This window comes from Triticum aestivum, chromosome 3B (genome assembly GCF_018294505.1).
Source record: "Triticum aestivum cultivar Chinese Spring chromosome 3B, IWGSC CS RefSeq v2.1, whole genome shotgun sequence".
In the NCBI taxonomy this organism is placed as follows: domain Eukaryota; kingdom Viridiplantae; phylum Streptophyta; class Magnoliopsida; order Poales; family Poaceae; genus Triticum; species Triticum aestivum.
Genome location: NC_057801.1, coordinates 271,287,519 through 271,299,762, shown reverse-complemented (window position 1 = coordinate 271,299,762; position 12,244 = coordinate 271,287,519).

Sequence of the window (12,244 nt, the reverse complement as noted above, 5' to 3'; positions counted from 1 at the left end):
TTCAAGGACCTCAACAAGGCTTGCCCAAAGGATCATTTCCCCCTCCCCCACATCGATCAAATCATCGGCGCTACCACAGGACACGATTCATTGTGTTTCCTCGACACATACTCCGGCTACCATCAAATTAAGATGGCAGAGCCAGACCAAGCCGCAACGGCATTCATCACCCCATACGGCCCATTCTGCTTCAACACAATGCCCTTCGGGCTCAAAAACGTCGGCGCAACATATCAGCGCATGATTCAGACATGTCTGGCAAACCAGATCGGCAAAACAGTGGAAGCCTATGTCAGCTCGGTTCGAGGGGCTCGAATTTCACCATATAGCCCGGGAAAACAATCAGGCAGCAGACGTCTTGGCACACATCGGTGCAAAGCGCGATGCAGTCCCCCCCAACATTTTCTTGGAGAGACTATTCAAGCCATCTGTACAATGGGAAGGGGAATCCGGAAATAACAGCCCAGACCCAGGCGCACTACCCGACACCGAACATTCTGACACAACGGGAGGCCCCGCCAATAAAGTAACACCCTCAGCCCACGTAATAATGGCAATCATTGCCCCGTGGACAGAACCGTTCCTAGACTACCTAACTAGGCAGGAACTTCCCGAGGACCAAAACGAGGCACGCTGCATAGTGCGGCAATCTAAAGCCTATAAAGTCCATGAAGGAGAGCTTTATAAGAAAAGCACCATCGGAGTCCTTCAAAGGTGTATCTCCGAAGAGGAAGGGCGGAACCTTCTGGTTGAAATTCATGCCAGACTCGGTGGGCACCACGCCGCAGCCCGGGCCCTGGTAAGCAAGGCCTTCCGTACAGGATTTTACTAGCCGACGGCCCGGGCAGATGCTCAGGACTTAGCCCAATGATGCGTCGGTTGCCAACTATTTGCTAACCAAAGCCATATGCCACCCACCACCCTCCAAACTATACCCATCACCTGGCCCTTCGCGGTCTGGGGGCTTGACATGGTTGGACCCCTTAAAGGAGGAACCCACAAGCAAAAATACCTACTGGTCAAGGTGGACAAATTCACCAAATGGATAGAGGCCAAGCCTGTTAAGACAGCCGAATCCGGACCGGTGATAGACTTCATATCAGCGGTCGTACACCGTTACGGCGTCCCCCACAGCATCATCACTGATAACGGCACGAACTTTACGGCCGACGAGGTTAAACTCTAGTGCAAAAACATGGGCATCAAGCTCGACTACGCTTCAGTCTATCACCCACAAACTAACGGTCAAGTCGAGCGAGCAAATGGTCTAATCATGAGCGGTATCAAACCCAGATTAGTGCGGTCCCTCAAGGAATCTAACATGCACTGGGTAGAAGAGCTCGACTCTATACTCTGGGGGCTGCGGACCACGCCGAATCGCACCACCGGATTCACACCATTCTTTATGGTGTACGGCGCAGAGGCAGTTCTGCCTTGCGACATAATTCATGACTCACCTCGTGTGCGCATGTACGAAGAAAGAGAAGCCGAACTCGATCGGCAGGACAGTTTGGACGCCTTGGAGGAGGAGCATGACATGGCCAAAGCCCGTTCTGCATTCTATCAACAGCAGGCTATCAAAGCAGAGAAGTACGGGCCAAAACTTATAATGTTGGTGAATTAGTTCTACGCCTGCCGGACAAGAAAAAGGACAAACTAAAGCCCAAATGGGAAGGTCCCTTCATAATCGACCAAGTCCTGACTGGTGGAGCATACCGTCTGCGAAATGCATCGGATAACCGACTCGAGCCGAACCCATGGAACGCAGCCCGTCTACGAAGATTTTACGCCTAGCGCCGGACTCTGTGTTAGTCTCCTTCCTCTGTCTATTTTTTACACATTAGCTGCCTCATATTTCTCTCCTTCTCCCTCCTTTTTTCTTACAGCCTTTAAAGGGCTTGTTTGCACATTGTTCGCACACAATTGATGCGCTACCCGCGCTCATTATACCTGGGGGCTTCTTTATCAGAAGCTTGTTTACACGGGCCTCATGCCCACCACATGTGTCACACTTCCGCATGTACCTTTTATTCACCATTATATGCATTGATATGACTTAAGTTTTGGCCAAGCTGGGTTGCCTGGCTCCTGTGCTTACCCCTACGTTCCCGATTGTTCGGCTAGGCAGTAAAGGGAGCACCTCTGTGATTGTTACTGCCGGGTCAGCCGGATGTGTACCTAGGACTGGGTGAAGCCGAAAGCTAGCGTTCTTAAGGGAATATTCGGTCGGTGAAGTAAAAGATGATTTCTCACTCGTTTATTTATTTGTCCCTAGATGCTTTTCTGCTTTTTTCGTAGTCCGGACATGCACTTTAGGGCATGCCTCCCAGGGAAAGGAACCCCTAACGGAACTATTCTCCCCGGAAGATGTTTCTTACTAACCATGTAATATAACATAACTAGTTGGGCACTTGTCTGCTAAAGCACTAATGACCCCTACGCCTTGTCTCCACGCATGCCCCGGTTCTTACATAACCGAGAGGGTATTCGGACACACTCCGGACTATTGGGTCCAGAGGTTGAAGCGAAAAGGTCCGCAATGACAAACGATCTACAATCCGGCTAGAAGGTATTTCACATGTCATCTTAAAATACATAGTCAATTTGACTGGGTATATTCTTCTTCAATACCATCCAACAGGCTATATAATTTACAGTCCTGTTGGGAATACTTGGTGCCAGCTCTACCGGCCGTACACTAAACTGACAGGGATCTCCTTCCCATCGGGCCCCACAGGTCCGACCTCGGCCATGTGGTTTGGGTTAGCCTTCGTGTACCGCGTCTTCACCATGGCCCAGGCCTCCCTGGTGCCTTGACGGCAGGCCGATATCTTCCATAATCGGAAGCGCCGTCGTGCTCCCTTCAGCTTCTCTGCAAGCTCTCCAAGGCCTTCGGGCATGGAGACGGATGGCCACAAGGCTTGGGCGACGCCTTGCATCACCTGCCGAACTCGTTCGTGCAGTTGTGCTAGCTCGGGAAGAAGGTCACCCATAGAACCAGGCATTTCCTCCGCAGGCCGACCTGTTAGCATACCTACAGACATAACTCTGTCAATCGACTTCCTCGCCGAACTCTTTTTTCAAAGTTCGTTCAAGCACTTACTAAAAATGTTGCGTCGAAGCCGCCGATTCTCCTTTACGGAGTCCGACAGCTGAGCACGAACATCCTTTAGTTCCTCGCCCAGCTGGGTGTTGGCATCTTGGAGCTTATTCTTCTCTTGCCTCACCCTCGTAAGCACGCTCTCGCCGGCCTTTAGCTGGCGCAAGAGTTGTTGCTTGTCCGGATCCACTCCGGCGCCATCTGCACTGTTATTGTCAGATTTGCACATATGCCGCACTTCATAACATACTTATCTTGTGAAGCATATATTACCAGAGGGAGTCTCCTTGGCCTTCCCTGTTGCGGCCAGTGCAGCCTCAAGTTGGGCTTTGCACTCTTCCAGCTCCTGGGACAGTTGGGTATTCTTTTCTGTAAGATCCTGCATAACAAATGATCCTTAAATCAGTTATTCTAATTGTTTCAAGTCTCGGGGCTACTGACATATATAACCATCAAATTTTCTTACCCGTATGTCTTTTACATATTGCTCTGTGGCTCTTGCTAGACCATTTTGAGCAGCACGGAGGTACGCATCTCCCGTATTAAAGGTATCCAATGCCTCTGGGGAAAAACAAGCGTCACGAAGAACTGTCCGGCAACGCCTGTAGTTCATGGCACTCTCCACCTCAGAATTGGTGGCAGACAGCCCATCTGCATCCTTTGTCGGAGAAGCGTCCGGTGCGCGCCCCGTGTTCTCCTCCGCTTCCGGACCCGGCCTTGAAGCCTGGCATGTGGACATAGTCTGGCGAGCGCTCTTCTTCCTGAAGAGAGCATGAGAGTTAGTATACCTTGAGGGCATAAACCCTGGGAATTATATTGCACGCCGTACCATTGCGCCGGCGTCTCGATCCGGACCGCACTTCTTTTTAGCCCGCTGGGCCTCGATGCCCCTTGCAGGCTAGCCACCGCGGGCTCGGCCCTCCGCCCCAAGTACTTCCCCTGCAAAAAAACTCCATTGGTATGCGGTGATCAAAAATAAGCATGGGTGGATCCTCTTGAAAGTGCTGGGACTTCGGTCTCGGTTACCTTTGAGGCTGGAAGTAGTCTGGGATAATCGGCCGTAATGGCCACTAAGGTGTTGTCCTTACTCAATTGATGAAGCACCCCATCAATCAACTCCACAGCCAAGTCCGGGTCCTCTTGGGAGTCCGGATCGAGGGACCGTTTCGGGTCCTCGGGTTGTGGAGGAGGGCTGTTTATCTCCTTTACAGCCTGGCATAGCTCCTATGTTGGAATTGTCAGACTAAATACTTAACTATGGGAATGTGAGACGGATGGACAGGTTAAAGTTTCTGCTTACCTAGATCGGAGGATTGTACATAGAAAATCCGCCCCATGGGTTGACGCGGAGGAATTCCTCCTCTTCTCCCGTGTACAAAGCGGACAAGATCTCTATTAGAGCGGCAGCTGATTCCGGCCCCTTACGGCCGCACCGGGTGGCGTCGTCCTCCCCGTTGAAATCCCACATGGGTTGGCCTCTATACTGAAGCGGCTGCACCCCCCACATAATGCATGTGGCCATGACCTCGATCATGGTCAGTCCGGAATGAGCTAACAACCTTATCCGGTTCATCAGGTAAAGGACGTCCCTGTCATTTTCCTTCTGATGGCTCTGTGGGCGCCATCTTAGGCGCTTCTTCAAAGGAGCATTATTGAACTCAGGGAGGCCGATCCGAACAAGATCCGGCAGGGGGACGTCTTCTATATAAAACCATTCTGAAGGCCAGTCTTCGGACGTCTTCTTTGGGGTTCCGGATAGATATTCGGTCCCGGTGATGCGCCATAGTTCGGCTCCGCCTACTTGATATATCGACCCCTCATGAGAGCGGGGCACAAGGCAGATCAGCTTCTTCCACAGTGCGAAATGAGCCTCGATGCCCAAAAACAGCTCGCAAAGGGCTACAAAGCCCGCAATATGCAATATGGAGGCAGGCGTAAGGTTGTGCAACTGGAGGCCGTAGAACTCCAGGAGCCCCCGGGGAAACGAATGAATTGGAAATCCGAGCCCTCTTATCAAATAAGGGACAAGGCATACCCGCTCTCCTTTGGAGGGATTAGGGACGCTATCCGCTTGCTCTCCGCCATTATAGGTGGCGAGCCCGGCTCGAACCGGGACCATGTAGGCTGGGGGGAGAAACCCCTTGGTTTGGAGCGCCACTAGCTCGCTGTGCGGGACGGAACATCTCTCCCAATCTCCAGGCCGAGGGCTGGGGGGCGAGAGGAGGAGCTACGTCGACTGACCATGATGGAATGGATCTCTATCGAATGCGCTCCGATGAATGCTCGCGGAGGGAAGATGGTGTGGTTTGGATCTAAATCACGGTCTCTTTTATAGGAGGCTCATTTGTGAAGTTAGGGGGTAAATGAAAAAACACCCTGGCTTTTCGCATTCGTTTGACACGTGGAAGATGGCCATTATTGGGCGCAGAAGCCAAGAAGCGCAACATTCACCAGAAGCCGGACATTATTCAACAGGTATATGGAATTTGGAGAAGAACCCGCCTTGCAATGCTGAAGACAAATCTGCGCGCCGGACTCATCGTCATTGAAGCCTGGTTCAGGGGCTACTGAGGGAGTCCCGGATTAGGGGGTGTCCGGATAGCCGGAGTATGACCTTTGCCCGGACTCCTGGACTATGAAGATACAAGATTGAAGACTTTGTCCCGTGTCCGGATGGGACTTTCCTTGGCGTGGAAGGCAAGCTTGGCGATACGATATGTATATCTCCTCCCATTGTAACCGACTCTGTGTAACCCTATCCCTCTCCGGTGTCTATATAAACTGGAGGGTTTTAGTCCGTAGGACGAACAACAATCATACCATAGGCTAGCTTCTAGGGTTTAGCCTCTCTGATCTCGTGGTAGATCTACTCTTGTACTACCCATATCATCAATATTAATCAAGCAGGAGTAGGGTTTTACCTCCATCGAGAGGGCCCGAACCTGGGTAAAAACATCGTGTCCCTTGTCTCCTGTTACCATCCGCCTAGATGCAGAGTTCGGGACCCCCTACCCGAGATCCGCCAGTTTTGACACCGACAGTGAGCAAGTGGGGTTGTGAGATTTGACGGCACGTTACTGCTAGAAAGACTTGTGATATGACCACTCACTATAGTCATGAATTACTGGCGCTCCGACCAAGGTGATGCCCCCCTTCCATTCCGCGCTCTAATCTGGTGCATGACACGTCGACCCGAATGCTGGCTCTCCCACATGTCTGAGTAGTAAGAAGGAGCAAAGAATGATGTGGTATATACTAGTACTATATTATGTACTACTCAGGTCGGAGGAGTGCGAACCACAGCAGCCCAGTGAACCAGCAGTGCGAAGCACGGTTGCCCAGTGAACCAGCAATAGAAAACAATGTGGTGATATGGCCATAAAAAACAATGTGCTATGGTCCACACTGTAGCATGTACAGTAACACTCCTCTTTGTTTGGATCCCTGAGTTAGAGCTAGTTTGGGTTCAAATAACCTCAAATTATCGAAATAAGAGGGGTTAGTTTGAGCTAGTTTGCTCCAACCCAGCTAAAAAAACTAGCCCGGTGGAGAGGTTCTAATTGGCTTAGTTATCCTCGGGCCCACTAAAAGATAACTAAAAAAATCTCCCCTGCCCGCACCAGATCGACCCCCCCCTCTCGCATGACTCCTCTCTATTCCCCATAGGGCCGCCCGCCCAAGCACCGCTCGCCCTCTCTCTCCTCCGGCCGCCCTCTCCTTCCAGCCTCCGCCGCCCTACTCCGGCCGCCTTCTCCCTCCGGCCTTCGAAGGTCGCCCCGCTCCCCCTTCACTAGTCGTTTTTCTCCCTCTGTCGTGTGCGGCGGCGGCACATCTACCAGGGAGGTCGCGAGAGGGGTGAGTTTTTTCATTCCTTCTCTGTCTCACGGCCATATCATTGATCTTGCTTGCTCTAGCGCTAATTCTGATTTGGAAAAGTAGATCCTGATCAAACTTGGTATAGATTTGTGGTGCACGCATGGAATTGTTTGATGCTGCTTGAGGAGGTAATAAATCTTTCTAGAGGCCCAAAGATTCAGGTCACCTTTCTAGGTATTTCAATATCAGGCTTGCATTATTTCTAGAGGCCCAAAGATTTAGTTCACCTTTCTAGGTATTTCAATTTTAGGCTTGCATTATTTCTAGAGGCCCAAAGATTCAGTTCACCTTTCTAGGTATTTCAGTTTCAGGCTTGCATTATTTCTAGAGGCCCAAAGATTCAGTTCACCTTTCTAAGTATTTCACTTTCAGGCTTGCATTATTTCTAGAGGCCCAAAGATTCAGTTCACCTTTCTAGGTATTTCAGTTTCAGGCTTGCATTATTTCTAGAGGCCCAAAGATTCAGTTCACCTTTCTAGGTATTTTAGTTACAAGCTTGCATTATTTCTAGAGGCCCAAAGATTAAGTTCCCAGTCGGCGGCAAGCGGCCCTGCTACCCATGCCAGTGTCGACCTCAACTCGCAAGGGCCGGCGTCGGAGGGGTTCCCGGGGCTTGGGCTCTACAGAGCCTTCCTCCAGAGCGACGATGGCGAGCTCCTCCCTCGGTGCGTGAGGGGCTCCGGGCTCCCTCCCTATCGTGAATGACTTCCGTGATGAGTTAGCTCATTCTTTGTTTCATGAAGGGCCTGTTTGGTTTGCAGCCTAAGGTTTCCACGCCTAAGCTTAGGCATGCCACAATATCTTAGGCATGTGTTTGGTTCATTGTCACACTTGTGGCTTGCCATACTTTTCTAGTTACATGGTCCACATGTCATAGACTCAACTTCTTGCCAAATCTTGCCACACTTGTTGTGGCCATTTTGTTAGCCACACTTTTTGTGGCAGCCGCACTTTGCTAAGCTTAGTTGTGGCAAAGTTAGTCATGAACCAAACAGATCCGAAGTGTTTTTTTATTTTGTGAAGCTTGATTGACGACTTGTATGTTTAAGTGGGATATCTCATTTGTATGGACAAAGTAAAAAATTATCATGTTTTGCATGCTTGATTTGTATAGATGGTTCGTTTATGTCAATTGTGAGCGGGAGGAGGCCACAGAAGAGCCAGCCACAAATCCGGCAGGAAATAGGGTCCAAAGTAGTCAAATGATTGAGATAGAGCATTTATTGTCAATCTAACCCTGCCATCCATACACCTCTTTGGTTTAGAGTTAGTTCAGGGTTAGAATCTAACTCTAACCTCTAACTGAGTTAGAGTTCTCCTCGTCTCGGTTCATCACCATCATACTTTCCCCATTCCTGTGTTTTCAGTATCCTGCGAATCAAAGAGGCCCTTTTTTGCGGGAAAAATCAAAGAGGCCCTTAGACTTGTTTAGGTCCGGTCATTTTTTTTGTTTATAAACGTGTTATGTCCAAAATTTAATGAACGTGCTCCAGTTTCTACGAAAATAATCCGGTTTCATGTAGTAATTCATTCATTTATTTATTCTTCTGCGGGGGTTTGCATGTAATTCGTGAGGTCTGAAATGTAAAGTACCCCGGCATATGCTCCGAGTCGTGCATGCACTACGACCCAGATGCTCTATGTCCCACATGTCGGCGAATGGGAGCACGTGGAAATAGCCTAGGAGTACATATAGGAGGATAAATGCGTGAAAAAATATGTACTGTGAAGTGTAGCCGCGGTTCGAAAAGGAGACCTAAAGTGATGACAGCTATAGGTCGCATGCACCCAACTAGTGGTACTAGACATACGACTAATTTTTCCCTCAAAAAAAAGAAAGAGGCACGAGTGCTCAGTACTCCTATTCTATAAACACGAGTCCCATCTGACAACAGCGTCCGTGCTACAGCTAGCTCTCCTCCCTCGTTTCTCTCTTCTAATTCTAAACTCGGCTGACGCCCGGTGGGCGGGGTGGGTTTGCTCAACTGCGGCCCCCACCTCACAGTGAAAACGTTACGACTGGAATAAAAATGCCATATACTCCCTCCGTTCATAAATATAAGCCTTTTTAGATACTATTTCAAATGGAATACAGCATACAGATGTATGTAGACATAGTTTAGAGTGTAGATTCACTCATTTTGCTCCGTATGTAGTAGTCACTTGCTGGAATCTTTAGAAAGACTTATATTTGGGAACGGAGGGAGTACTATACTAATAAAACATTAAGGCCACGAGGCGATGCAGTGCTGGTTACACGAGGCAAGAAGAAGAGATGCATCCATCGACGACGTCCACCTCCTCGACTCAGGGCGCCGGCCCACCGAACGGCGCCTAAGTAGCAGCGGCTTTCGTGGCCAGGTCGACGTGCTTCTGAACAATGGCGTCCAAAGATTCCAGCCGCTGGAAGAAGGCCAACGTCTTTCTGTCCTCGCTTGCCTTGTAGTGGCCTATGTAGACGATTTCCTTGTAGACGTGGATGTGCAGGTCGACGGTTTCTTGCATGGCGAGGCGCTGCGCGGCGAGCGCGGCCTCGAGGTGCACATTCTTCGTCGCGACCTCCGGCACCTGCAGGGCCACCAGGGCTTGAAAGAGTTCGTCACCATGGAGGCCGATGAGGGTGGCAGGCAATGAGGAGCCTGGGCGCGCGGGCTGGAGCAGTACGGCAAGGTCGTCCGCGCGCTTCTTGACGGCGGTGAACTTGCGGATGGAGTTGACCATCATGTCGTCCATGCGAGAGGCGAAGCCGGCGTCGGCAAGGGCTACGATGCCTGCGGTCGCCAGCACCGTCTGGAAACGCTGCACGGTGAGGGGCCGTAGGCCAGCGCCTTGGATGATTTGGCACAGCCGACTGCCGCTCGCGTCCATCGCCTCCATAGGTGCTTGTGGCTTCTGGTCACTTGGTCTTGGATTGGAGTGAGCAGTGTTGCGCAGAGACTTGGGAGTAGATGGATTGGAGTGGTGGGGCGCCTTTATTATATGAGAGTCCAAACTCTGTTGCATTCACATCGTGTTGGCTCTATTCTGCTTCTCCAATTAATTCCCTCTGCATGTAATTGAGGATGCATCATTGACCGTTCAACGTCTCGGGAACCGCTACCCTCTCCCTCCTTGGCATTCAAGCACCTATGGACCTGTCGATGACGAGGTGCCTATGGTGACTTTGTAAATTTCAAGATGATAGTGCCATGCGTGTGTGCTTTCATAGGGGCGAGTGTATGCGCGTGTATATGAGCGCTTGCGTCTGTACTGTGTCAAAAAAACGTAAATGCATGTCAAAAAGAGACTAGTCAGTATACTCAATATTGTGCACCTCAGAGAGGAAAACGATAGAACTAGTACGTATTTATTAACGGTGCAGATTCACTCATTTTGCTCCATATGTAATCTGTCTCGGTGTAGTCTAGTCACTTGTTGAAATCTCTAGAAGGGCAAATACTCCTTTCTAGTTTACAGGGCTATACTAGCAAGTAGTTGTAGTACAATAGTGGCTCACATAGCAATTTTGTCTCATGCAACGTTTGGTTTGCGCTTGGCTCTTCGCCTCTTCGAGAAGATGAACAATGATGTTACTACTATTGCTTCTACAGTGTCGAATCCACTGCTGCATGTCCGTCCACCACAAGCGGGACGGATAGCTTGTTGTAGAAGTATACTACTAAGCAAAAGCCTGTCCTCGTTTGCGAGCAACCGCGCACATGGGCGAGGGAGAAGGAGTGTAGTAAAATCAAGCTTCACCTTGTTATACGAGTTGACGCGACACATCATAGCACTGGCCCCACATGCTTGCCTCTAAACTTGGCTGAAAGACCCACAGTGTACAATATATTTGCGGCAACCTCTAACATTTACCCACCACAAATTAAAATATATGTGGCCGTATGCATCATTCTGATGCGGAGGCCGGGGAGTCCCCCCTTTTCAAAAGAAACAAATTAAAATATATATTCCTGTCTTGACCAGATGAGCGTGCAAACTACAATCACCAGGGTGACAGGTAGGGCCAGAAGACTATTTAATTTTTTTTAAAACTTTGAGACGGCCACATAGCATGGAGCCGACCGAACGATTTTAAGCTTACAGGCACGGTACACGCTATCCTAGACTACTCTACACATGAAACTGCCACACGAGCGTCCGGGCTGCGCTTGGCTCTTCGCCTCTTCGGGAAGTCGAAAAATGATGGAGTACTACTGCACTGGAGGAGTACTACAGTACGCTTCTGGCCATCTGACACCGATAGAACTGCTGCATGTCCACCGCGTGCGGGAGGGAGAGCATGTAGCGAAAGCTTCTCCTAGTCTTGCCAGCCACCATGCTCATGGGCGAGGAAGGGATGCTCCTGCCTTTGCGTGTATGACATGTGGGCCCGACAGGTGGGTGGCCAACCTGTCATACAGCCAAAGGCAGGTGCAGTTAAGTCCACAAGGGAGAGGATAATCAAACTTCTCGTTGTTGTACGAGTTGACGCGACACATCAAAGCACTGCACTCGATATATTTCAATAATTTGCGGTTAGTGATGCATTAATTACAATGCATGCATGCATGCCGTGACTCTCCTTTTGATACTTGCATGTGTTGATTTAATGCACCTTGAAGTAGTACTCCCTTCGATTCCTTTTACTTTGCGTATAACTTTTTCTTGTTTTTCTCATATTAGTCTGCGCGTCCGTGTTGGTTTCCATCTGTGCCCCCGCTCTATTAGTTCTGCCCCCATTAATCGCGCCAGTTTCCAAAGCAGAAAATGGCTACAGGCAAACGCATGCAGCGCCAGATGCAGCTTGACCGCCTGGGGAAGCCAACTCAAGCGAAAAGGAAGGAGGACCAGCCAACCATTGCATGCACATTTATTGTCGATATTTATGCAACTTACTCATGCGCAGGGGCAAATTTGTCCAGAAAACTCAAACTACTGCCTTCCTTGGTATGCGGGAGGACAGTTATGCGCAGAGTATAAAATATGTGACGGTAAAGCTTTGTAATGCCCCGGCCCAAGCGAGAGATGGTTGTGCACGAGGAGGGCGAGATCGTGCAGATGGAACAGGAACCGACAAGGCAGCTCACTAAGGTCTCCATGGACCTCACCGTGCTCCACTGCACCTTGTGCCTCCACCCCTTAATGCCTCTAGTGTATGAGGTTCGAATACACCTTGTCCGTTTGGCAGATCGAGCAAGGTGCATGTTTCTTGATTGATGTGTTGTTCGATTGATTTTTGCAGTGCAAGGGAGTGCACCTGGCCTGCGTGGACTGCCGCGTCGAGCGCCC